At 49.1% G+C, this 23,700-nt stretch overlaps 1 long non-coding RNA gene across 1 annotated transcript in view; it reads left to right on the top strand.

Moving 5' to 3' along the window:
* Nucleotides 1-21,236, top strand: part of LOC138296328 (uncharacterized) — a 62,399-nt gene extending 41,163 nt beyond the window's left edge. The window contains exon 2 of the long non-coding RNA XR_011203806.1: nt 21,028-21,236. This is a non-coding gene — a long non-coding RNA (uncharacterized lncRNA). The remainder of the gene's footprint in view (nt 1-21,027) is intronic.
* The last annotated feature ends 2,464 nt before the right edge of the window (nt 21,237-23,700 follow it).

Below are 23,700 nucleotides of genomic sequence, written 5' to 3'. Positions count from 1 at the left end.
CTCCTGTGCACTCTTCCAGGATTTCCTTTGTGCACAGCCAAGCCTGCGTCCCGACACTCTAACCTGCAGTGCACAGCTTCCTGAGTTGTCCTCCGGTGTCGTGGGACTCCCTTTTGTGTCTTCGGGTGAGCTCCGGTTCACTCCTCTTCATAGTGCCTGTTCCAGCACTTCTGCGGGTGCTTCCTGCTTCTGTGAGGGCTCCCTGCCTTGCTGGGTGCCTCCTCTGTCTCCTCATCCAAGTGGCGACATCCTGGTCCCTCCTGGGCCACAGCAGCATCCGAAAACCCTAAACGCGACCCTTGCAGCTAGCAAGGCTTGTTTGCGGTCTTTCTGCGTGCAAGCTTCTTCACGACGTGGGACATCCATCCTCCAAAGGGGAAGTTTCTAGCCCTCTTCGTTCTTGCAGAATCCACAGCTTCTACCATCCAGTGGCAGCTCCTTTGCACCCTCAGCTGGCATTTCCTGGGCATCTGCCCACTCTCGACTTTGTCGCGACTCTTGGACTTGGTCCCCTTGTTCCACAGGTACTCTCGTCCAAAAATACACTTTGGTTGCATTGCTGGTGTTGGTCTTCCTTGCAGAATTCCCCTATCACGACTTTTGTGCTCTCTGGGGAATATAGGTGCACTTTACACCTACTTTTCAGGGTCTTGGGGTGGGCTATTTTTCTAACCCTCACTGTTTTATTACAGTCCCAGCGACCCTCTAGGAGCTCACATAGGTTTGGGGTCCATACGTTATTCGCATTCCCCTTTTGGAGTATATGGTTTGTGTTGCCCCTATAAATATGTGCTCCTATTGCAATCGATTGTAACTATACACTGCTTGCATTACTTCCTTTTGCTATTACTGCATATTTTTGGTATTGTGTACATATATCTTGTGTATATTTGGCATCCTCATACTGAGGGTACTCACTGAGATACTTTTGGCATATTGTCATAAAAATAAAGTACCTTTATTATGTGTATATCTGTGTATTGTGTTTTCTTATGATATTGTGCATATGACACCAGTGGTATAGTAGGAGCTTTGCATGTCTCCTAGTTCAGCCTAAACTGCTCTGCTATAGCTACCTTCTATCAGCCTAAGCTGCTAGAAACACCTCTTCTACACTAATAAGGTATAACTGGACCTGGTACAGAGTGTAAGTACCCCTTGGTACCCACTACAAGCCAAGCCAGCCTCCTACAAGGAGAGGGAATATCCGCAGGAATTCCTCGAAGAAGGGGAGATCACTGATCCCCAGGGTGATTTCCCTGGGTTGGACAAAGCAAGTGGTCTTGATACATCTCCAGAGTATGATCTGGCCTCCCCTGGTGAATATACAGAGGAGGCAGCCTCTTACCACTCTGTTATTAGGAAGGCCGCAGCATTTCTGGATCTTCCTTTACCGATGGCGCAGGTGAAGACCAACCTTTTGACTGAGGTTTTGCATCTTGCTACAGCCATGGCAGATCCTCTTTTACCATTTAATGAAGCCCTGATGGATCAGATCGAAGAGGTTTGGAAGAAGCCTGTTTCTTCTTCGCCTGTTAGTGGGTCGGTGGCCAGGCGTTATAGAGCTGCGCCTGGGGAGCCGGAGTTTTTATCCAAACACCCTTCACCAGAGAGCTTGGTGGTGCAAGCATCCTGCTCTTCGAGGTCGGCCCCTGGTTCGTTTCTGGGAGTACCATCGGACCGGGAATCCAAGCGGATGGACCAATCGGCCAGGAAGGTGTTTTCTTCTTGCAGCATGGCTCTAAAATCTGCCAATGCAACATGTATTCTGGGCAGGTATATCCATGCCATAATGGATGCGACGAAGACTGTACTTCCGGACATGCCCTAGGACTTGCGTAGTCTTCTTTTGGACGCTCAGGCGGCGGCTACGCAGGTTATTCAGACAGGGCTGGATACCACTAACTCTATTGCAAGAACCATTGGGGACTTCCGTTGCCTCCAGACAGCATGCGTGGTTACACACTTCCGAATTTTCGACAGACGTCCAGTCTACGCTGCTGGATCTGCCCTTTGATGGGGCAAAACTGTTTGGTTCAAAAGCGGACTCTGCGCTAGAGCGCTTTAAAGAATGTAGGGCCACAGCTAGATCTTTAGGTCTGCAGGCTGCTGCTACCCCATTTCGATCTTTTAGACAGCAGCGTGTTTTTGGAAGAGGTTCTTCCTTTCGTGGGAGATCACAGCAGCCGGGGCAGCAGTCCTCCAGCTTCCCTTATGGCTCATACAGGGGGCGGGGTAGAGTCGGCCCAAGAGGTGCCACCCAGCAGCAGCACCCTTCCTCTCCCTCTGGAGGGTTACCTCAAGGAAAGCAGCCCTAGTCCTCTCACCATTGTGTTTCTCATACCTCTCCGGTAGGGGGGAGGCTTTCACTCTTTCTTCCCATATCGGAGTCCATAACAACAGACTCTTGGGTCATCAGTTTGGTGAGAAGAGGTTACGCCCTTCCCTTTCGGGAGATTCCTCCTCCCTTCCCTCCCCGTCCTTCCTTTTGTTCAGAAGATCATCTCCTGCTGTTACAACAGGAGGTTCTCTCCCTATTATTGAAGGGTGCAGTGGAGTTGGTTCCAGAGCAAGAAAGGGGTCAGGGATGTTATTCCAGATACTTCCTGATCCCCCAAGAAGGATGGTCGTCTGAGGCCTATTTTGGACCTGAGGATTTTAAATTGGTTCCTCAAACAGGAGAAATTTAAAATTCTGACTCTATCACATGTGCTTTTGGCGTTGGACAAGGAGGATTGAATGGTGCCGGTCGACTTGCAGGATGCTTATTTTCACATTCCCATTCTCAAGTCGCACAGGAAGTATCTCCAGTTTGTGGTAAGATCGCAGCACTACCAGTTTGTGGTCCTTCCTTTTGGTCTTACTTCCGCACCACGGGTCTTCACAAAGGTGATGGCGGTTGTTGCAGCACACCTCAGGAGGAAGGGAGTAGCAGTATTCCCTTACCTGGACGATTGGTTGATCAAAGCCGAGTCTCCGGGGCTTGTGCTGCGTCATCTGCAGCTGACAACCCAGTTGTTGTTCAGTCTGAGTTTTTCAAAAAATGTGCCTAAGTCTCACCTAGAGCCCTCTCAACGTCTCCTGTTCATAGGGGCAGTACTGGACACAACATTGAATCAAGCCTTTCCTCCGGCACAGCGGATATGGGACATTCAGGCGTTGGTTGCAATGTTTCAAGAAGGAGTGGTAGTTCCGGTCCTCAAGGTTCTTTGTTTGCTCGGTCTGTTCGCTTCTTGCATTCTGTTGGTCATGCATGCACACTGGCATATGAGGGCTCTTCAGTGGTGCCTCCACAAGCAGTGGTTTCAGCACAGAGGAGATCTCAGGGAATCGATAAGGGTCTCCAGAGACACTGCAGTGGATCTCCGATGGTGGGCTGTGGAAGGCAACCTTTCTCAAGGGAAGCCGTTCTCACAGCCAACTCCGGTGGCCACACTGATAACGGATGCCTCCACCATAGGGTGGGAAGCTCATCTGGAGGATCTGGAGATCAAGGGTCGTTGGTCTCCAGTAGAGCAGAGGTTTCATATCAATCTGCTGGAACTGCGGGTGATTAATTTGGCCCTCAAGGCCTTCCTCCCTTCCCTTTGCGGTCAGTCCAGATTCTGACGGACAACACGACCGCGATGTGGTATTTCAACAAACAGGGGGGTGTAGGGTTGTAACTTCTTTGCAGAGAGGCTCTGCGACTCTGGTCCTGGGCGCAGGACCATCAGCTTTGTGTAGTGACAAACCATTTGGCCGGGGTCCTAAACGTACGTGCGGACAAGCTCAGTCGCTTCTTCTCGACGACCACGAGTGACGTCTGCATCCGGATCTAGTTCTTTGCATCTTTCGGATGTGGGGTTTTCCCCAAATAGACCTATTTGCCACTCGAGAGAATGCGCATTGTCCGTTGTTATGCAGCCTTCAGTATCCGATCAAGGAGCTTTGGGGGGGCGCGTTTCAGATGTCCTGGTGCGACCAGTTGCTTTACGCGTTTCCTCCCATACCCTTGATTCCTCGGGTTTTGAGGAAGATTCGCAAAGACCAGGCCCAAGTCATTCTGATAGCTCCGGATTGGCCATGAAGAGTGTGGTATGCAGACCTTCTCCGACTCTCACTGTACACGCCGCTCCGTCTCCCTCTCAGGGCAGACCTCCTCTCGCAGTCGCAGGGGCAGGTTCTAAACCCCCACCTTCAGAGCCTGCACCTTCATGCCTGGAGATTGAACGGGGCAACCAGAGTTCCTTTTCTCTCCCACCGGAGGTGGTGGACGTTCTTTTATCGACCAGACGACACTCCACCAAGTTGGTCTATGCAAGTATGTGGGCTAATTTTGTTTGTAGGTGTGGAGAGAAGAAAATTGATCCCTTAAGTGCCCATCTTTCTGATGTTTTGTTGTTCGCGTTGTCATTGGCTCAGCGTGGTTGTGCTATGGCCACCATTAAGGGCTATCTTTCGGCCTTTTCGGCTTTTTTTATATCTTCCAGATCAGCCCTCCCTATTCAAATCTCCTTTGGTTGTTCGATTTTTGAGGAGGCTTACTATTAAATTTCCTCCCAGGCCTTTTATTATGCCGCAGTGGAACTTGAATTTGGTGTTGACTTTTTTGATGGGCTCCCCCTTTGAGCCACTTCATTTCTGCCCACTATTGACGTTGACACAATTCTTATCCCAGACGACTCAGAGAGGCATCGGCCGAGGGCGCCATCGGCTTCGGTGGGGCCTATTCACCAAAGGTCAGATTCTGACACTTTTTTCTATGGGTACGAATATGGGGAGGAATTGGATGGGTCCCTGGACCATTATGAATACAAGGATGACCCTGCTATGGACTGGGAACAGGATTTGGGCGAAGCCAGTGGTCTGGATACTTCTCCAGACACTGGCATGCTGTCTCCTCCTGCCGTGGCTACGGCGGAGGGAGCATCTTACAGTATGGTGGTCAGTAGGGCAGCTGAGGTCCTCTGCCTTGAGCTACCTACTGTGGAAGTCACGTCTAATCTCCTGACTGAGGTGCTTCAGCCTGGGGCTTCTACTTCAGAACCCCTTCTCCCATTCAATGAGGCCCTCACCGATGTCCTTTTGGGTACATGGTCCAAACCCAACACAGGGGCTCCTGTGAACAGGACTATTGCTCACCGCCATTGGCCCGCACCAAACGACCCAAAATTCCTGTCCCAACACCCCACTCCTGAGAGTCTTGTTATCCAGGCTTCCACGTCTTCAGGCGCGTTCCCTTCCGCACCCCAATATAGGGAATCCAAAAGGCTGGAACAATTTGCCATGAAGTTGTTTTCTTCCTGCAGCCTCGCACTGCGGTCTGTGAACACTGCATGTCTTTTGTGACATTATACCCACTCCCTGTGGGTTACAGTTGCGCAAGTCCTGCCGCAGATACCGGAAGAGGCCCGTGCTATCGTCTCCCAAGCAGTGAACGATGGGAGAGACAAAGAAAAGTTCACTATCCGTTGTGGGTGGGATACGACTGACTTTCTGGGCAGATCGGTCGCAACGACAGTGGTCTTACGGCGCCACGCCTGGTTACGCACTTGTGGCTTCTCAGGGGATGTCCAACAGTCACTCATGGACATGCCCTTTGATGGCACCCGTCTCTTCGGAGACAAAGCGGATTCGGCCTTGGAGAGATTCAATGATTCCCAGTCTACGGCTCGGTCCCTTGGTCTTTCCTCTGCCACTCGCCCACCGCAGTCCACTTTTCGTCCCTTTCGTGGACACGGAAGGGGCACCCTGTCATGTTCTCAACCCAGCCACTGTGCCACGCAGCCTATGCATGGCCGAGGTCGCGGAATTCCACATGGTCGTGAGACAAGATCCGACATCACCTGCCCCAATGGGAACTTATCACCACTGACGGGTGGGTTTTGCAGATCATTCGGAAGGTGTACTCCTCCCCACCCTCCTTTCGAATCTGCAGCACCACACATGCCACCATCCTTCCATCATCTTCCGGAGGATCATTTTGTGCTTCTCCGCCAGGAAGTCGTGGCTCTCTTGGCCAAGGGAGCTATAGAAAGAGTCCCTGTGCCAGAAGTGGGTCGTGGTTGTTATTCCCGCTACTTTCTAATACCAACGAAGGACAAGGGCTTACGTCCTATCCTAGACTTTTGGGACCTGAACTACTTCCTCAAGAAGGAGAAATTAAAAATGCTCACCCTGGCTCAGGTTCTGTCTGCCTTAGACCCATGAGACTGGATGGTAGCGTTGGACTTGCAGGACGCTTATTTTCACATCCCCATCCTGCCTGCCCACAGACATTACCAACGATTCATGGTAGGTCACGAGCACTTTCAGTTTACCGTGCTCCCTTTCGGCCTTACGAGGGTCCCTCTGGTGTTCACAAAAATGATGGCGGTGGTTGCAGCTCATCTGCGCAGGTTAGGGGTCTCAGTCTTCCCCTACCTCAATGACTGGCTGTTGAGTGCGCCTTCGCCCAATACAGTCGTCTCCCACCTTCAGACTAAGGCAAATCTCCTGCACAAGCTGGGGTTCACTATAAACGTGCCGAAGTCACACCTGACTCCCTCTCAGATGCTCACTTTCATTGGAGCTGTTCTGGATACAGTGCAATTTCTCGCTTATTCTCCCGACAGGTGAGTCCAAGACCTTCAGGCTATGATTCCGATCTTTCAGCCTCGGTCATGGGTTTCGGTGAGACTGACTCTGAGGCTGCTGGGCCTCATGGCCTCCTGCATCCTGCTAGTACACATGCCAGATGGCATATGTGCACGCTGCAGTGGGACCTGAAATTCCAGTGGGCGCAGCATCAGGGAAATCGCTCGGACATGGTCCAGATTTCGGAGGGGACTGCGAAAGACCTGCAGTGGTGGCTTTAGAGTCCAAATTGGGTCAACAGCAGATCCCTCTCCCTTCCCCAACCAGATCTTGCTATAGTGACAGATGCGTCACTTCTGGGTTGGGGTGGTGTAGGAAAGTACCATCTTGCCTGGCATGTTACCCCCATTTTTCACTGTATATATGTTGTTTTAGTTGTATGTGTCACTGGGACCCTGGTAACCCAGGGCCCCAGTGCTCATAAGTGTGCCTGTATGTGTTACCTGTGTAGTGACTAACTGTCTCACTGAGGCTCTGCTAATCAGAACCTCAGTGGTTATGCTCTCTCATTTCTTTCCAAATTGTCACTGACAGGCTAGTGACCATTTTTACCAATTTACATTGGCTTACTGGAACACCCTTATAATCCCCTAGTATATGGTACTGAGGTACCCAGGGTATTGGGGTTCCAGGAGATCCCTATGGGCTGCAGCATTTCTTTTGCCACCCATAGGGAGCTCTGACAATTCTTACACAGGCCTGCCACTGCAGCCTGAGTGAAATAACGTCCACGTTATTTCACAGCCATTTTACACTGCACTTAAGTAACTTATAAGTCACCTATATGTCTAACCTTTACCTGGTAAAGGTTAGGTGCAAAGTTACTTAGTGTGAGGGCACCCTGGCACTAGCCAAGGTGCCCCCACATAGTTCAGAGCCAATTCACTGAACTTTGTGAGTGCGGGGACACCATTACATGCGTGCACTACATATAGGTCACTACCTATATGTAGCTTCACCATGGTAACTCCGAATATGGCCATGTAACATGTCTCTGATCATGGAATTGCCCCCTCTATGCCATCCTGGCATTGTTGGGACAATTCCATGATCCCAGTGGTCTGTAGCACAGACCCTGGTACTGCCAGACTGCCCTTCCTGGGGTTTCTCTGCAGCTGCTGCTGCTGCCAACCCCTCAGACAGGCAGCTGCCCTCCTGGGGTCCAGCCAGGCCTGGCCCAGGATGGCAGAACAAAGAACTTCCTCTGAGAGAGGGTGTGACACCCTCTCCCTTTGGAAAATGGTGTGAAGGCAGGGGAGGAGTAGCCTCCCCCAGCCTCTGGAAATGCTTTGTTGGGCACAGAGGTGCCCAATTCTGCATAAGCCAGTCTACACCGGTTCAGGGACCCCTTAGCCCCTGCTCTGGCGCGAAACTGGACAAAGGAAAGGGGAGTGACCACTCCCCTGACCTGCACCTCCCCTGGGAGGTGTCCAGAGCTCCTCCAGTGTGCTCCAGACCTCTGCCATCTTGGAAACAGAGGTGCTGCTGGCACACTGGACTGCTCTGAGTGGCCAGTGCCACCAGGTGACGTCAGAGACTCCTGCTGATAGGCTCCTTCAGGTGTTAGTAGCCTTTCCTCTCTCCGAGGTAGCCAAACCCTCTTTTCTGGCTATTTAGGGTCTCTGTCTCTGGGGAAACTTTAGATAACGAATGCATGAGCTCAGCCGAGTTCCTCTGCATCTCCCTCTTCACCTTCTGATAAGGAATCGACCGCTGACCGCGCTGGAAGCCTGCAAACCTGCAACATAGTAGCAAAGACGACTACTGCAACTCTGTAACGCTGATCCTGCCGCCTTCTCGACTGTTTTCCTGCTTGTGCATGCTGTGGGGGTAGTCTGCCTCCTCTCTGCACCAGAAGCTCCGAAGAAATCTCCCGTGGGTCGACGGAATCTTCCCCCTGCAACCGCAGGCACCAAAAAGCTGCATCTCCGGTCCCTTGGGTCTCCTCTCAGCACGACGAGCGAGGTCCCTCGAATCCAGCGACACCGTCCAAATGACCCCCACAGTCCAGTGACTCTTCAGCCCAAGTTTGGTGGAGGTAAGTCCTTGCCTCACCTCGCTGGGCTGCCTTGCTGGGAACCGCGACTTTGCAAGCTTCTCCGGCCCCTGTGCACTTCCGGCGGAAATCCTGTGTGCACAGCCAAGCCTGGGTCCACGGCACTCTAACCTGCATTGCACGACTTTCTAAGTTGGTCTCCGGCGACGTGGGACTCCTTTGTGCAACTTCGGCGAGCACCGTTTCACGCATCCTCGTAGTGCCTGTTTCTGGCACTTCTCCGGGTGCTACCTGCTTCAGTGAGGGCTCTTTGTCTTGCTCGACGTCCCCCCTCTCTGCAGGTCCAATTTGCGACCTCCTGGTCCCTCCTGGGCCCCAGCAGCGTCCAAAAACGCCAAACGCACGATTTGCGTGTAGCAAGGCTTGTTGGCGTCCATCCGGCGGGAAAACACTTCTGCACGACTCTCCAAGGCGTGGGGGATCCATCCTCCAAAGGGGAAGTCTCTAGCCCTTGTCGTTCCTGCAGTATTCACAGTTCTTCAGCCTAGTAAGAGCTTCTTTGCACCAACCGCTGGCATTTCTTGGGCATCTGCCCATCTCCGAGCTGCTTGTGACTTTTGGACTTGGTCCCCTTGTTCCACAGGTACCCTCAGACAGGAATCCATCGTTGTTGCATTGCTGATTTGTGTTTTCCTTGCATTCTCCCTCTAACACGACTATTTTGTCCTTAGGGGAACTTTAGTGCACTTTGCACTCACTTTTCAGGGTCTTGGGGAGGGTTATTTTTCTAACTCTCACTATTTTCTAATAGTCCCAGCGACCCTCTACAAGGTCACATAGGTTTGGGGTCCATTCGTGGTTCGCATTCCACTTCTGGAGTATATGGTTTGTGTTGCCCCTATCCCTATGTTTCCCCATTGCATCCTATTGTAACTATACATTGTTTGCACTGTTTTCTAAGACTATACTGCATATTTTTGCTATTGTGTATATATATCTTGTGTATATTTCCTATCCTCTCACTGAGGGTACACTCTAAGATACTTTGGCATATTGTCATAAAAATAAAGTACCTTTATTTTTAGTATAACTGTGTATTGTGTTTTCTTATGATATTGTGCATATGACACTAAGTGGTACTGTAGTAGCTTCACACGTCTCCTAGTTCAGCCTAAGCTGCTCTGCTAAGCTACCATTATCTATCAGCCTAAGCTGCTAGACACCCTATACACTAATAAGGGATAACTGGGCCTGGTGCAAGGTGCAAGTACCCCTTGGTACTCACTACAAGCCAGTCCAGCCTCCTACATTGGTTGTGCAGTGGTGGGATAAGTGCTTGAGACTACTTACCACTCTTGTCATTGTACTTTTCATAAGAGAAAAATATACAAAACAAGGTCAGTGTATATACACATAGCCAAAAAGTTTTGCATTTCCTCTTTTCACTCTTTTCTAAGTGCTGAAAAGTACTACTAAACTTTCAAAAAGTTCTTAAAAGTTTAAAAAGTTTTTTCTGTCTTTCCAAAAAGTTCTGAAAACTTTTTTCTCTTTGTCTATCACTTTAACTCTCTCTAAAAATGTCTGGCACAGGCCAAAAAGTTGAACTGTCCAAACTTGCATATGATCACCTTAGCTGGAAAGGAGCAAGGAGTCTCTGCATAGAGAGAGGTTTGAGTGTAGGGAAGAATCCTTCCTTAGAACTGTTAATTAATATGCTTAGAGTACAGGATAAGGCCATAAGTGCCCAATCTGTAGAAAAAGTAGCTAATGGTTCTCAATCTGATCCAGGGACTCCCCCAGGAAAAGGTTCAGGAAAGAAACTTCTCAGCCTGCCCATTACTAGACAGTCTAGCATAGTTGGTACAGAGGTTGAATCACATCATACTGATGATGTGCTCTCACATTATACTGGTAGCCAAGCTGTTAGGGTGCCCTCTGTAAGGGACAGGTCTCCTTCTGTTCATTCCCATCATACCTCTGTATCTAGAAATGTCCCTCCCACCCACCCTGATGACAGATTGTTAGAAAGGGAGCTCAATAGATTGAGAGTGGAGCAAACCAGACTGAAGCTCAAGAAGCAACAGCTGGATTTGGATAGACAGTCTTTAGAAATAGAGAGGGAAAGACAGAAAATGGGTTTAGATACCCATGGTGGCAGCAGCAGTATTCCCCATAGTCATCCTGCAAAAGAGCATGATTCCAGGAATCTGCATAAGATAGTTCCCCCTTACAAGGAGGGGGATGACATTAACAAGTGGTTTGCTGCACTTGAGAGGGCCTGTGCTGTACAGGATGTCCCTCAAAAGCAGTGGGCTGCTATCCTATGGCTATCATTTACTGGAAAAGGTAGGGATAGGCTCCTTACTGTAAAAGAAAATGATGCTAACAATTTCCAAGTTCTTAAGAATGCACTCCTGGATGGTTATGGCTTAACCACTGAACAGTACAGGATAAAGTTCAGAGATACCAAAAAGGAGTCTTCACAAGACTGGGTTGATTTCATTGACCAGGCAGTGAAGGCCTTGGAGGGGTGGTTACATGGCAGTAAAGTTACTGATTATGACAGCCTGTATAACTTGATCCTGAGAGAGCATATTCTTAATAATTGTGTGTCTGATTTGTTGCACCAGTACTTGGTGGACTCTGATCTGACCTCTCCCCAAGAATTGGGAAAGAAGGCAGACAAATGGGTCAGAACAAGAGTGAACAGAAAAGTTCATACAGGGGGTGACAAAGATGGCAACAAAAAGAAGGATGGTAAGTCTTCTGACAAGGGTGGGGACAAATCTAAAAATGAGTCTTCATCAGGCCCACAAAAACACTCTGGTGGGGGTGGTGGGCCCAAATCCTCCTTTAATCAGAACAAGGAAAAGAAACCATGGTGCTATTTATGTAAGATAAAAGGCCATTGGACAACAGATCCCAGTTGTCCAAAGAAAGGCACCACAGCTCCTACCACTACAACCCCTACTGCTACACCTAGTGTCCCTACTAATAGCAGTGGTGGTGGGAGCAAACCTACTAATAGCCAATCCAAGGGAGTAGCTGGGCTCACTTTTGGTAATTTAGTTGGGGTTGGTCTGATTAGGGAGACCACAGAGGCTACTTTAGTCTCTGAAGGGGCTATTGACTTAGCCACTTTGGTTGCTTGCCCCCATAACTTGGAGAAGTACAAGCAACTAACCCTAATAAATGGTGTTGAGGTCCAGGCCTACAGGGACACAGGTGCCAGTGTCACAATGGTGATTGAGAAACTGGTGCACCCTGAACAACACATACTTGGACACCAGTACCAAGTAACCGATGCTCACAACATAACACAAAGCCACCCCATGGCTGTTGTAAATCTCAACTGGGGGGGGGTATCTGGTCCAAAGAAAGTTGTGGTAGCTTCAGATTTACCTGTAGACTGTCTATTAGGGAACGATTTGGAGACATCAGCTTGGTCAGATGTGGAGTTGGAGGCCCATGCAGCAATGCTGGGCATCCCAGGGCATATTTTTGCTTTGACAAGGGCTCAGGCCAAAAAGCAAAAAGGACAGGGAAGCTTGGATCCTGGAACAATGGACCAAGTGCTCCCTAAAGCTAGGGCTAGTAGAAGCAAACCACTTCCTACTATCCCTCCCTCTACAGTGGATTCTACTTCTGAGGAAGAAGAATTCCCTCCCTGTGCAGAACCTACACCAGAGGAGCTGGAAGCAGACACTGCTGAGCTTTTGGGTGAAGGGGGGCCTGCCAGAGAGGAGCTGAGTGTGGCACAGCAAACCTGTCCCACATTAGAGGGTCTCAGACAGCAAGCTGTCAAACAGGCTAATGGGGATGTCAGTGACTCACACAGAGTTTACTGGGAGGACAACCTCTTGTACACTGAGCATAGGGATCCTAAACCTGGAGCTGCCAGGAGATTAGTGATCCCTCAGGAGTACAGAAAGTTCCTCCTAACACTGGCACATGACATTCCCTTAGCTGGGCACCTGGGTCAAATGAAAACTTGGGACAGATTGGTACCACTGTTTCATTGGCCTAGGATGTCTGAGGACACAAAAGAATTTTGTAAGTCCTGTGAAACCTGTCAAGCCAGTGGCAAGACAGGTGGCACTCCAAAGGCACCCCTTATCCCACTGCCTGTGGTTGGGGTTCCCTTTGAAAGGGTAGGGGTTGACATAGTTGGCCCCCTTGACCCTCCTACTGCTTCAGGCAATAGGTTTATCTTGGTGGTAGTGGACCATGCCACAAGATACCCTGAAGCTATTCCTTTAAGGACCACTACAGCTCCTGCAGTGGCAAAGGCCCTCCTGGGAATATTTTCCAGGGTGGGCTTCCCAAAGGAAGTAGTATCAGACAGAGGAAGCAATTTCATGTCTGCATACTTAAAGGCCATGTGGAAGGAGTGTGGTGTAACTTACAAGTTCACAACACCCTATCATCCACAAACAAATGGACTGGTGGGGAGATTTAATAAAACTCTCAAAGGCATGATTATGGGACTCCCTGAAAAACTCCACAGGAGATGGGATATCCTTCTACCATGCCTCCTTTTTGCCTACAGGGAGGTACCCCAGAAAGGAGTGGGCTTCAGCCCCTTTGAACTTCTTTTTGGACACCCTGTTAGGGGTCCACTCACACTTGTAAAGGAGGGTTGGGAACAACCTTTAAAAGCTCCTAAGCAGGATATTGTGGATTATGTACTTGGCCTCAGATCAAGGATGGCTGAGTACATGAAAAAGGCCAGTAAAAACCTTCAGGCCAGCCAAGAGCTCCAGAAGCAATGGCATGATCAGAAGGCTGTTTTGGTTCAGTACCAACCAGGGCAGAAAGTGTGGGTCTTGGAGCCTGTGGCCCCAAGAGCACTCCAAGATAAATGGAGTGGACCCCACACAATTGTTGAAAAGAAGGGTGAAGTCACCTACTTGGTTGACTTAGGCACTGCCAGGAGTCCCCTTAGGGTGCTCCATGTCAACCGCCTGAAACCCTACTATGACAGGGCTGATCTCACCCTGCTCATGGCAACAGATGAGGGACAGGAAGAAGACAGTGATCCTCTACCTGATCTCTTCTCTTCCACAGAACAAGATGCTCTTGTGGAAGGTGTAGTTTTGGCTGATTGTCTTACTGCTGAGCAGAAAGATAATTGCATAAATCTCCTAGGACAATTTTCAGAACTCTTCTCCATTGTGCCAGGCACCACTTCTTGGTGTGAGCACACTATAGATACTGGAGACAGTTTACCTGTCAAAAGTAAGATCTATAGGCAGCCTGACCATGTCAGGGACTGCATAAAGCAAGAAGTTCAGAAGATGTTGGAACTAGGAGTAGTTGAGCACTCTGACAGTCCATGGGCTTCTCCTGTGGTACTGGTACCAAAACCCAATTCTAAAGATGGAAAGAAGGAAATGAGGTTTTGTGTCGACTATAGAGGTCTCAACTTGGTAACCAAAACTGATGCTCACCCTATACCCAGGGCAGATGAGCTCATAGATACACTGGCATCTGCCAAGTATCTAAGCACTTTTGATTTGACTGCAGGGTATTGGCAGATCAAATTGTCAGAAGATGCTAAATCTAAGACTGCATTTTCTACCATTGGAGGACATTACCAGTTTACTGTAATGCCTTTTGGTCTGAAAAATGCACCTGCCACTTTTCAGAGGTTGGTGAACACAGTCCTGCAAGGGCTGGAAGCTTTCAGTGCAGCATATTTGGATGATATAGCTGTCTTTAGCTCCAGCTGGGATGATCACCTGGTCCACCTTTGGAAAGTTTTGGAGGCCCTGCAAAAGGCAGGCCTCACTATCAAGGCTTCAAAGTGCCAGATAGGGCAGGGTAAGGTGGTTTATCTGGGACACCTTGTTGGTGGGGAACAGATTGCACCACTTCAGGGGAAAATCCAAACTATTATTGATTGGATTCCCCCTACCACTCAGACTCAGGTGAGAGCCTTCCTAGGCCTCACTGGGTATTACAGGAGGTTCATTAAGAACTATGGCTCCATTGCAGCCCCTCTTAATGACCTCACATCCAAGAAAATGCCTAAAAAGGTATTATGGACAGCAAACTGTCAGAAAGCTTTTGAGGAGCTGAAGCAGGCCATGTGCTCTGCACCTGTCCTGAAAAGCCCTTGTTACTCTAAAAAATTCTATGTCCAAACTGATGCATCTGAATTAGGAGTAGGGGCAGTCCTATCACAACTTAATTCTGAGGGCCAGGATCAACCTGTTGCTTTTATTAGTAGAAGGTTGACCCCTAGAGAAAAGCGTTGGTCTGCCATTGAGAGGGAGGCCTTTGCTGTGGTCTGGGCTCTGAAGAAGTTGAGGCCATACCTGTTTGGCACTCACTTCATTGTTCAGACAGACCACAAACCTCTACTTTGGCTAAAACAAATGAAAGGTGAAAATCCTAAATTGTTGAGGTGGTCCATATCCCTACAGGGAATGGACTATACAGTGGAACATAGACCTGGGAGTAGCCACTCCAATGCAGATGGACTCTCCAGATATTTCCACTTAGACAATGAAGACTCATCAGGTAATGGCTAGTCTTATTGTCCTTCGTTTGGGGGGGGGTTGTGTAGGAAAGTACCATCTTGCCTGGCATGTTACCCCCATTTTTCACTGTATATATGTTGTTTTAGTTGTATGTGTCACTGGGACCCTGGTAACCCAGGGCCCCAGTGCTCATAAGTGTGCCTGTATGTGTTACCTGTGTAGTGACTAACTGTCTCACTGAGGCTCTGCTAATCAGAACCTCAGTGGTTATGCTCTCTCATTTCTTTCCAAATTGTCACTGACAGGCTAGTGACCATTTTTACCAATTTACATTGGCTTACTGGAACACCCTTATAATCCCCTAGTATATGGTACTGAGGTACCCAGGGTATTGGGGTTCCAGGAGATCCCTATGGGCTGCAGCATTTCTTTTGCCACCCATAGGGAGCTCTGACAATTCTTACACAGGCCTGCCACTGCAGCCTGAGTGAAATAACGTCCACGTTATTTCACAGCCATTTTACACTGCACTTAAGAAACTTATAAGTCACCTATATGTCTAACCTTTACCTGGTAAAGGTTAGGTGCAAAGTTACTTAGTGTGAGGGCACCCTGGCACTAGCCAAGGTGCCCCCACATTGTTCAGAGCCAATTCACTGAACTTTGTGAGTGCGGGGACACCATTACACGCGTGCACTACATATAGGTCACTACCTATATGTAGCTTCACCATGGTAACTCCGAATATGGCCATGTAACATGTCTATGATCATGGAATTGCCCCCTCTATGCCATCCTGGCATTGTTGGGACAATTCCATGATCCCAGTGGTCTGTAGCACAGACCCTGGTACTGCCAGACTGCCCTTCCTGGGGTTTCTCTGCAGCTGCTGCTGCTGCCAACCCCTCAGACAGGCAGCTGCCCTCCTGGGGTCCAGCCAGGCCTGGCCCAGGATGGCAGAACAAAGAACTTCCTCTGAGAGAGGGTGTGACACCCTCTCCCTTTGGAAAATGGTGTGAAGGCAGGGGAGGAGTAGCCTCCCCCAGCCTCTGGAAATGCTTTGTTGGGCACAGAGGTGCCCAATTCTGCATAAGCCAGTCTACACCGGTTCAGGGACCCCTTAGCCCCTGCTCTGGCGCGAAACTGGACAAAGGAAAGGGGAGTGACCACTCCCCTGACCTGCACCTCCCCTGGGAGGTGTCCAGAGCTCCTCCAGTGTGCTCCAGACCTCTGCCATCTTGGAAACAGAGGTGCTGCTGGCACACTGGACTGCTCTGAGTGGCCAGTGCCACCAGGTGACGTCAGAGACTCCTGCTGATAGGCTCCTTCAGGTGTTAGTAGCCTTTCCTCTCTCCGAGGTAGCCAAACCCTCTTTTCTGGCTATTTAGGGTCTCTGTCTCTGGGGAAACTTTAGATAACGAATGCATGAGCTCAGCCGAGTTCCTCTGCATCTCCCTCTTCACCTTCTGATAAGGAATCGACCGCTGACCGCGCTGGAAGCCTGCAAACCTGCAACATAGTAGCAAAGACGACTACTGCAACTCTGTAACGCTGATCCTGCCGCCTTCTCGACTGTTTTCCTGCTTGTGCATGCTGTGGGGGTAGTCTGCCTCCTCTCTGCACCAGAAGCTCCGAAGAAATCTCCCGTGGGTCGACGGAATCTTCCCCCTGCAACCGCAGGCACCAAAAAGCTGCATCTCCGGTCCCTTGGGTCTCCTCTCAGCACGACGAGCGAGGTCCCTCGAATCCAGCGACACCGTCCAAATGACCCCCACAGTCCAGTGACTCTTCAGCCCAAGTTTGGTGGAGGTAAGTCCTTGCCTCACCTCGCTGGGCTGCATTGCTGGGAACCGCGACTTTGCAAGCTTCTCCGGCCCCTGTGCACTTCCGGCGGAAATCCTGTGTGCACAGCCAAGCCTGCGTCCACGGCACTCTAACCTGCATTGCACGACTTTCTAAGTTGGTCTCCGGCGACGTGGGACTCCTTTGTGCAACTTCGGCGAGCACCGTTTCACGCATCCTCGTAGTGCCTGTTTCTGGCACTTCTCCGGGTGCTACCTGCTTCAGTGAGGGCTCTTTGTCTTGCTCGACGTCCCCCCTCTCTGCAGGTCCAATTTGCGACCTCCTGGTCCCTCCTGGGCCCCAGCAGCGTCCAAAAACGCCAAACGCACGATTTGCGTGTAGCAAGGCTTGTTGGCGTCCATCCGGCGGGAAAACACTTCTGCACGACTCTCCAAGGCGTGGGGGATCCATCCTCCAAAGGGGAAGTCTCTAGCCCTTGTCGTTCCTGCAGTATTCACAGTTCTTCAGCCTAGTAAGAGCTTCTTTGCACCAACCGCTGGCATTTCTTGGGCATCTGCCCATCTCCGAGCTGCTTGTGACTTTTGGACTTGGTCCCCTTGTTCCACAGGTACCCTCAGACAGGAATCCATCGTTGTTGCATTGCTGATTTGTGTTTTCCTTGCATTCTCCCTCTAACACGACTATTTTGTCCTTAGGGGAACTTTAGTGCACTTTGCACTCACTTTTCAGGGTCTTGGGGAGGGTTATTTTTCTAACTCTCACTATTTTCTAATAGTCCCAGCGACCCTCTACAAGGTCACATAGGTTTGGGGTCCATTCGTGGTTCGCATTCCACTTCTGGAGTATATGGTTTGTGTTGCCCCTATCCCTATGTTTCCCCATTGCATCCTATTGTAACTATACATTGTTTGCACTGTTTTCTAAGACTATACTGCATATTTTTGCTATTGTGTATATATATCTTGTGTATATTTCCTATCCTCTCACTGAGGGTACACTCTAAGATACTTTGGCATATTGTCATAAAAATAAAGTACCTTTATTTTTAGTATAACTGTGTATTGTGTTTTCTTATGATATTGTGCATATGACACTAAGTGGTACTGTAGTAGCTTCACACGTCTCCTAGTTCAGCCTAAGCTGCTCTGCTAAGCTACCATTATCTATCAGCCTAAGCTGCTAGACACCCTATACACTAATAAGGGATAACTGGGCCTGGTGCAAGGTGCAAGTACCCCTTGGTACTCACTACAAGCCAGTCCAGCCTCCTACAGGTGGCCACATGGGAAAGGCAGAGATCAGAGGCCTCTGGTCTCCGGCAGAGTCTGGGCTCCACATAAAAATGCTGGAGCTCCGGGGGATCAGGCTTAGGTCAAAAGCATTCCTTCCCTCTCTCAAAGGGAAAGTGGTGCAGGTGTTCATGGACAACCCTACCGCCATGTGATACTCCAAACAAACAACGCAGGGTAGGGTCCTGGACCCTTTCTCAGGAAGCACTACGCCTCTGGACATGGCTGGAATATTAGGGCATTACGCTGATGGTTGAACATCTGGCAGGCTCTCAACGCCAGAGCAGACAAACTCAGCCGCCGACGCACAGTCGATCACGAATGGCGTCTCTATCCGGAGGTGACGCAAGGTCTCTCTTTCAAGTGGGGGGAGCCTTGGTTAGATCTGTTTGCCTCCGCAGAGAACACGCAATGTCAGCTGTTTTGCGCGTTGGAATTTTCCAAGGCGGCACTCCCTCAGAGACGCTTTTCGTCTCAAGTGGAGCTCCGGCCTCCTGTACGCCTTCCCGTCCAGCCCTCTTCTACCCAGAGTTCTCAAGAAAATCAAGTACGACCGGGCCCAAGTTATCTTGGTGGCTCTGGACTGGGCTCGAAGAGTGTGGTATCCAGAGCTATTGAGCATGTCCATCTATCCTCCACTCAGACTGCCTCGTCGGGCGGATCTTCTGTCACAGCAGCAGGGGACGGTTCTCCACCGGCACCTGTCCAACCTCCGCCTTCTTGCGTGGAGATTGAGCTGCAACAATTGACTGCATTTGCCCTTCCACCAAAAGTCTGCAATGTTTCTTGGCAGCCAGGCATCCATCGACTAAAACTGTATATGCCTGTGGTTGGAATAAATCTTGTGGCATGGTGTACCAACAAATCTGTTGACCCCATTTCTGCCCCTCTGTCAGAGGTTCTTCTGTTCATTCTTTAGCCCAGCAGGGCTCTGATTTGGGCACCCTTAAAGCATATTTGTCTGCTGTTTCCACCTTTCTTAGGCTACCTGATCAGCCCTCACTCTTTAAATCTCCTATTGTCAGTAGGTTCTTAAAAGGGCTCACCCACTTAATTCCTCCCACTCCATTTATTATGCCTCAGTGGGATCTTAATCTTGTACTTACTTATTTAATGTGTACCCCCTTTGAGCCAATGCATAATTGTCCCTTGCGGATCCTCACATTCAAACTGTCTTTCTGGTCACTATCACCTCTGCTTGCAGGGTGAGTGAGCTCCAGGCGCTTTCTTCAAAGCCTCCATACTGGTCTGTACACCCTGACAAAGTGGTGTTATGCACTAGAGCTTCCTTCCTTCCTAAGGTGTTTACACCATTTTATGTAGGCCAATCCATCACTTTGCCTACCCTCTACACACCCCCACACCCTTCCCATGAGGAGGGGAGAGACTCCACTGTCTGGACCCAAAAAGAGCATTGGCGTTCTACCTTCATTGTACTAAAGATTTCCAGGTGGACGATCAACTCTTTGGCTATGTGGGTGCTAAGAAAGGGAAGGCGGTGCAAAAGCTTATCATCTCTCGATGGGTGCTTCTTTGCATCAAAATGTGCTACACTTTGGCCAAAAAGCAACCTCCTGGAGGCTTGCGTGCTCATTCCACCAGAGAAACTGCGGCTTCCACTGCGTTAGCACGCGGAGTTCCTGTCCTGGATATCTGTCAGGCAGCTACATGGGCATCCCTGCACACGTTTGATAAGCATTACTGCCTGGATAGTCAGGTCCGTCGACACGGCTACTTTGGTCGTTCAGTCCTGCAAGACTTTCTAGTATGATCTTTGTTCGCAGCCCACCACCGAGGATGGCATTGCTCGGGTATCAATTCTAAGGTAAGGAATCTGCAACTATAAGTCTCTATCAGTTGTACAGGTTAGTTACCTTCGGTATTTGAAATATCTGGTAGAGACACATTGTAGTTGCAGCTTCCTTACCGCCCACCCATCCTCCCCGCTTTGCGAAATGATTTCTAGGGACAGGTGTTTCCCCTTTCAGGTCCTAAGCTCTGGCGCACCAATCTGTGTTCTTAGCGGCTCTGCGATCTGGCGTGGAAAGTCGTTAAAAGAAACTGACGCCATTGCTCGAGGGCGGCGTCTATGTAATACTCCCGACGTCATTACGGCGTCAGTCGACGCCTGTGGAGTCGACCAACGCCACCTACCGACGCCCAAGGGTATTGGTCAAAGAAAAATCTCTGGATCCAGTCTGACGCCTGGGGGAAAATTCTAAGGTAAGGAATCTGCAACTAGAATATGTCTCTACCAGATATTTTGTTACCGAAGGTAAGTCATTTGTACTTTAGGCCATTTGGGAGCTTGCATAAGGGGTCGCTCCCTTTATCAATATAAAGGTTTAAAAAAAGAAAATTGGTTTCTACTGGCTTCTGCACCCCACCCCCCTGCCAAAAGGGGCAGATCGGCCTAATTAATATAGGCCAATTTGCTGCAGGGGGGGTTGGAGGGGAGGGAGAACAACCCTTGCCTAAGAGGTTGCTCCTCTTCTCAATATAAATACAAATAAAAACATCCCTGGTGCCTAATGGCTTCTGCCCTCCCTGGGGGCAGATTGGCCTATTTAATATAGCATTATGCCCATGGTAGAGAAGGGGTTAAGGACATGAAGGCAACGCCCGCTTTAGCAAGAGGTTTCTGTTGCCCCGGTGACAAAGTTGATGCAGGATACAATTGGGACTTTCCTATGGTAGTAGTATGACTATTTTGCCATTATCAGGCTTTTGAATACTGTATTCGAGATTTAAGGTGACATTGCTATTTGCTTGCCCTCCACTTGAACGTCATATTGGTTCTGCATGGAATAGTTACAAGGTGTATTTTCTCTTCTAGGGAATGACGGCTCTAAACAGGAATGAACACGAAGAAACTGACCGTTTTTATCTCACGAAGAAAGACGGGACATAAACATGGACTATGTTATGAATTTAGAGTTTGATAGGTTATGTGGAATACCCCTTCCCTAAGATTTCTGTGAAATAAAGTTTTTTTTCTAATTGTAAAGGCTGCTGATTAATAAAATGGACAAAGGAAATGCATAATCCATGGCTCGGGTCTTGAGATTGAATCAGAGTTAATAATTTCAATAATTATCAAAAGTAAATGTGCTTTGCTAATGTGTCCCTCATTAGTGCTGACCTACCTTTAGTATTTTTTTGTGAAAGCTAACTACCCAACTGCATCTCCAATAACGTTTTTTAACCAGTTTTAATTGCATTTTCAATATCACAATCTTGAATACATTACATCTATGAAAGTTACATTATCATTAGTAAAATCAGCAATCCAGCTACATCGTCATTAATAAAATAGTTTCACATCAGTATCAGCAGGAGTCCTTGGTTCAGTCCTTAAAGAACAACATTGGAAAAAACAAGTCATGTGTCGATGTTAACTCACATTCTGCCATTACCATAAGTGCTGTTCAATCTTCCTATCTCAAGCAAGTACTGCAAACATTGAAAATCAACATAGACATCCATGAAGCTATAATGGCCACTAGGAAGCTATTCGGGGACATCAAAGGGTGTAACAGAAGGGTGTTGTCACTCACCCATGGACAGGCTGGAAGGAGTTATGATGGAGGCGTGGGAATGTGGATAAAAGGGGATGGGGGAGGAGGGGGTTATGTCCCCGCCAGGGTAGGTTTAAGTGACTGGCCACCAACAGTTGTGTGTGTGCAAGTGAAGTAATAGTGCGTCCCATTCCACAGTTCTGGGGTATTTGCGTAGTCCTCATATTTCTTGCCTTCTGAGCTCCTCTCCCTGTCCCCACTTCAGTATTGCCGCACACCAGTGGGCTATGTCTAGCAATACCTGGGCTTTCCAGTGCATGGCAATTAGCCTGCATGCTATCAGCAATGCTTGGTTTATAAACCGGTTAGCAGCTTTATCTGTTTTTGAGCACATGAACAATCCCAACAGTTCAACTTCCATTGTGAACACATCCAGTCACCTCTCAGCAAGTTGGACACTGACACCCATAAGGTTACAGACTGAGCAGCTCCAGAACACGTGCATCGTGTCAGCACCTGCATGTTAGCATCTCGGGCAAACAGAGGAGGACCCAAACATTTAGGACAGAGTTGCAGGAGTGAGGTAAGCTAAATTAAATATATTATGCTGAATCTACTGAACTTGGTATTCCGCATCATCCGTGGGTATGTAAGTACTGTTTCCAGTCTTTCCTAGTCAACTCGCCACCTAAGCACCACTCCCTAAGGACTACATTTAACAGGTTGTGTGCGGTGTATGCTAGTGCACAAACAAACCAGGTGACAAGTCTACAGCCTCAACCCATTATATACAGTGTGTGTATGAGAGGGTGCTTATGTGGTTGCCATGGAGCCAAAGATGGCAGCCGTGGAGTAACTTTGCTCCAGGACCTGAATGCCGCAATCAACATTAATCCTGCCATACCCTCCCCCACACACACACCACACACACACACTGCTGCATCAGATTGGCGACTGGCCAGAACCAACCTTGCATACTATACCGGGGCATGCCCGGCACAGGTAGGAAGGGGAGGGTGTAGGGAGGCTGGCTACTACAAAGACCACAGCTGACACTAGCAGACTTTTACCCCACGGAACATGATTGGAGTCATCCTTCATACAGTGATCCAGCAACGTACTGGCGCGGTAAACTGGGAACACACCATGGGTAAAACGAAATCACCAAAACCTCACCCCCCCGTCCACCCTATCCCACACTCCATCATGGGGAGGAGCCTTGACATGGGGCAAAGACCTCCAGCTCTCCACAGGACTTGGGTGAAAAACAGGCCACCATCCTACTTACCAATAAATCCTCTTGCTCCTCAGTAGAAGCGCACATAAAGGTGATATGTGTGGAATTTGGTCTCCTTCAGAAGGACCTGTGAAAACTGGCTTCCTGGTTCACCAACACAGAACGTAATATCACAGAGATGGTACCACAGCTGAAGACCCAAAAACAGATCACCCAAGACCTTCTGGACAAAGTGCACTTGTTAGGTACATGCTGAGTCATGCCAGGCTAAAGCCAAGTGAAGCATGCCAATGGAACTCATGACCAGGTTGTGACCCTGCCATTAGCAGACTACCTGTAAAAAACAAAGACCACAGGTCTGGGGGCCCATCCACTCCTTTCTTCAACACTGTAGGTGGCTTTTTAATCAGTCTGCTCCAAACTATTAACGAGGGCTTCCTGAGGCACCATACTGCAGTATCTCTCAGATTGCCAGCCTAACTCTAGCAAATACACAGCTCGAATCCACTCATAAGGGGACAACCCTGGCTAACTGCTGGTGTGGCGGTCCCCTACAAGAAGAGAAATCACCCTGCCTACAGGCCGGATATTACATTTGCAATCTGCCATTCTTCAGTATGTATCACTCTGACCTACACAGCTAACTGGCCACCCCTATAATATCTGTCGCCTATTCAGTGTAATAGACCAAGCCTTCCCACTATATACTAGATCAGTCTAATAGTCTGTATTGATTGACTTTTATGGAGTACCT

The sequence above is a fragment of the Pleurodeles waltl genome, chromosome 1_2 (assembly GCF_031143425.1).
Source record: "Pleurodeles waltl isolate 20211129_DDA chromosome 1_2, aPleWal1.hap1.20221129, whole genome shotgun sequence".
Lineage (NCBI taxonomy): Eukaryota > Metazoa > Chordata > Amphibia > Caudata > Salamandridae > Pleurodeles > Pleurodeles waltl.
The sequence above is the reverse complement of the archived record's forward strand: the minus strand, read 5'-3'. Positions and strand labels throughout refer to the sequence as shown.